This window comes from Phalangium opilio, unplaced genomic scaffold (genome assembly GCF_054372755.1).
Source record: "Phalangium opilio isolate 3A_F unplaced genomic scaffold, DU_Popi_V2 ptg001662l_1, whole genome shotgun sequence".
Lineage (NCBI taxonomy): Eukaryota > Metazoa > Arthropoda > Arachnida > Opiliones > Phalangiidae > Phalangium > Phalangium opilio.
In genome coordinates, this window is record NW_028324260.1 from 853,259 (window position 1) to 856,878 (window position 3,620).

The window sequence follows — 3,620 nt, forward strand, 5'->3', positions numbered from 1 at the left end:
TATTTGTGCTTTCCAGCTTTCATTGATTAATTTTAAGTTTAAGTATGTTAAAAATGTTTTCAAAATTACCCCAATCTGCGTTATTTAAGCATGGATAGACTGATTTACTAGTAATTATCAGCGCGACCAATATTGGCCTTTTTTTACGTATAGTTGCGTCATATTAATCCGATTGTTTTTTCTTAATGCCTTTTGGTTGAAATGGCCTATCGGTAGTGAGAAAAGACTGCTCTAATATTGTCGCCGTGACAATATTACCAAGTTTGTGGCGGCCGCCATTTTTTTAAGGGGAAACAATTTGAGAGTGGGTCCTTTTTCGTTGTCATTTTCATATTTTTTGAGGATTTGCTGATGGATGGATTTTAAATATAATATAAAGTAGGTTTCAAGCTTTAATATAAGTCTAATTTCATAATTTTCCACCTTTTTATTGTCCCACAATCTATTCCTAAACTTGCCACTTTTTTTAAGGCGGTGAAACCCGTGAAATTGCGCTAAGCCTTGGTCGCTTCAGCGTCGAAAACAGCTGTAGTCAGACATGTTATTTACTAAAAATGTATGCGGTCAGTGTGTTGTTTTTGCCTTTTAATGCTTCTAATCGTGATGCGTGTCGAGGTTTACGAATCCAATGTGTGTTGCGAAATGAAAATCAAGGGTGGATACTATATGATCTATGCTTTAAAAGGAATTTGACAGCGCCAGTTAAGCAAAATGGTATTAGGCCTTGCCAAAAGTGACTGAGCTATAGCTACAGCTATGATATAAGAAATTGACCCTCGGATATCCTGTGACTTGGAGAGGGTTATAAAGTTACTAACCCTCGATTTTGGAGGTAGATACTGTCTAGTGACACTTAAAGTAACGATTTAATCTTATAAACAGACTACCGTCATAAGCCCATATCGTAAATTAAACGATGTTAATATCTAAGCTTACTTGAAATAAAAATACCAGTTTTTTTAACTCAATGAATCTTTAATATCAACATCAAAAATTATCTTCTGAAAGAGATAACTACTTATATTCCATTCAAATTTCTCGCAACATTTCAAATTAACGAATAGAAATGTGCAAATGAAGTTCAAACTGTTTAATTGGGCAAATTGCTATATTGGTCACCATTACCGATCACAGATAGATTTGCGCCCTTCAGTAGTGTTTATTATGCTTGTGAAATGGTAAGCGAAATCTGTGATTGAAGTTTAAAATAGACATGAGCAAAAACGGCTTTATTCAAATCAACTCGATTACCGAATATCTAAATTTTACTAAAATTAACAAAATATTCTATTCATGGTTAAGAATCTTGTTTGAAGCAGCAAGCCATCTAATCCTTATTTACCTTCTTTTGAAAAAAAATAATAGGTTGATACCTCTTTCAGTAGATGATTCATTGATATTTCAGTTTCATTGAGTTTAAAAAAAATTAGTTCCACCATTGGTTGATTTTCAATATTGACCAATCGATAATCACAAATTTTAATAACTAAATTAATTAAACCGGTTCAAAACCATATTAGTTTTGAAAGATTAAATTATAATTTTAAACATATATACTAGTTTAATTCCTCGTAGTCGTAGGTAATTAGTTTATTTCCTTTGTGAAATTAATGCTGAATATTATATACACAAAGTAAATAATAAATTAACTTCTAAAATTTAAATGTAAAGTGTGTGCATTATTTCCCAATTAATAAAAGATATCCACCTATTTTTCATTCAAATTAATTTCCCACTTAAGTAATGAAAGAGGAAGTGACGTACATTTGGTTTGGATAAAGGTTTGGCGGGAGATCCAAATGTCGATTTGGATTTGGGTTAGAGAATACGGTTTTAAGCGCCCTATCCAAATGGAGCCGATCCAAACGTTTAGATTTGGATCATCGTCCAAATGATTTAGATTTTTAGAGAATAGGCTCCCTGGTCCGGTTAAAGGAGGGGGCAGTACCTAGTACCGAAAACAACTTGATCTTCGGCCATGTTGTCACTATTTACTATTCCTGGCAAAAACCCATCTTCGTAAGTAAAGCATAGTTCTTATTGGACCATTAGAAAAAAGTGGGCGTGGCGATTGTAGACCATTTATCTATATAGCCCAATTGAAAACTATGACCTTCATCTTTCTTTTCTATATCAATTGCATAGAACAGTCATGAATTATCAACCTTTTTCTAGGACCATTTTTTAGGTTTTTGAGAAAAATTAAGTTTAAGTGCTAAATTTCATGTTTTCTAATCATGCTTTGACTTACGTTGTTGCACCCTATATGTCATACTGTTGAACTTACGCCGTTTTACCGTGGATAAAGCCGAGGAGAAAGCCACTTACGCTGTTTTACTGCGGACTTTTATCTGATTTTACTCTCTTTCGTTGCAAAAACTAAACGATTTTAGGTAATTAAGCTAGACTAACGATTACAGGTAATGAAGCTCTAGACTAACGATTACAGGTAATGAAGCTCTAGACTAACGATTACAGGTAATGAAGCTCTAGACTAACGATTACAGGTAATTAAGTTAGATTAACGATTACAGGTAATTAAGCTAGAGTAACGATTACAGGTAATTAAGCTAGAGTAACGATTACAGGTAATTAAGCTAGATTACCGATGGCGGGTAATTAAGCTAGATTACCGATGGCGGGTAATTAAGCTAGATTACCGATGGCGGGTAATTAAGCTAGATTACCGATGGCGGGTAATTAAGCTAGATTACCGATGGCGGGTAATTAAGCTAGATTACCGATGGCGGGTAATTAAGCTAGATTACCGATGGCGGGTAATTAAGCTAGATTACCGATGGCGGGTTATTAAGCTAGGTTACCGATGGCGGGTTGTTAAGCTAGATTAACGGTGGCGGGTAATTAAGCGAGATTACCGATGGCAGGTTGTTAAGCTAGATTACCGGTGGCGGGTAACTAAGCTAGATTTCCGATAACGGGTAATTAAGCTAGATTACCGATGGCGGTTAATTAAGCTAGATTACCGATGGCGGTTAATTAAGCTAGATTACCGATGGCGGTTAATTAAGCTAGATTACCGATGGCGGTTAATTAAGCTAGATTACCGGTGGCGGGTAATTAAGCTAGATTACCGATAACGGGTAATTAAGCTAGATTACCGATGGCGGTTAATTAAGCTAGATTACCGGTGGCGGGTAATTAAGCTAGATTACCGATAACGGGTAATTAAGCTAGATTAACGGTGGCGGGTAATTAAGCTAGATTACCGATGGCGGGTAATTAAGCTAGATTACCGATGGCGGGTAATTAAGCTAGATTAACGGTGGCGGGTAATTAAGCTAGATTACCGATGGCGGGTAATTAAGCTAGATTACCGATGGCGGGTAATTAAGCTAGATTACCGATGGCGGGTAATTAAGCTAGATTACCGATGGCGGGTAATTAAGCTAGATTACCGATGGCGGGTAATTAAGCTAGATTACCGATGGCGGGTAATTAAGCTAGATTACCGATGGCGGGTAATTAAGCTAGATTACCGATGGCGGGTGATTAAGCTAGATTACCGATGGCGGATAATTAAGCTAGATTACCGATGGCGGGTAATTAAGCTAGATTATCGATGGCGGGTAATTAAGCTAGATTACCGATGGCGGGTAATT